Raw genomic sequence first — 230 nt, forward strand, 5'->3', positions numbered from 1 at the left:
CCTCAGACCCCCACAGACCCCCTCAGACCCCCTCAGACCCCAACAGACCCCCTCAGACCCCAACAGACCCCCTCAGACCCCTGTAGACCACATCCACATGAAACTACACTTCCCAGAAACTCAGGAGGCGTAAACAGGAAGTGTGGTCTGTTATTAATAGAATGTGTTTGTGTCTCAGTGAAGCTGCTCCGCTCTGCTTTTATTGTTATATATATGTATATTATATGTAT

Source organism: Morone saxatilis, unplaced genomic scaffold (genome assembly GCF_004916995.1).
Source record: "Morone saxatilis isolate NCDOM2014 unplaced genomic scaffold, NCSU_SB_2.0 Contig12, whole genome shotgun sequence".
In the NCBI taxonomy this organism is placed as follows: domain Eukaryota; kingdom Metazoa; phylum Chordata; class Actinopteri; family Moronidae; genus Morone; species Morone saxatilis.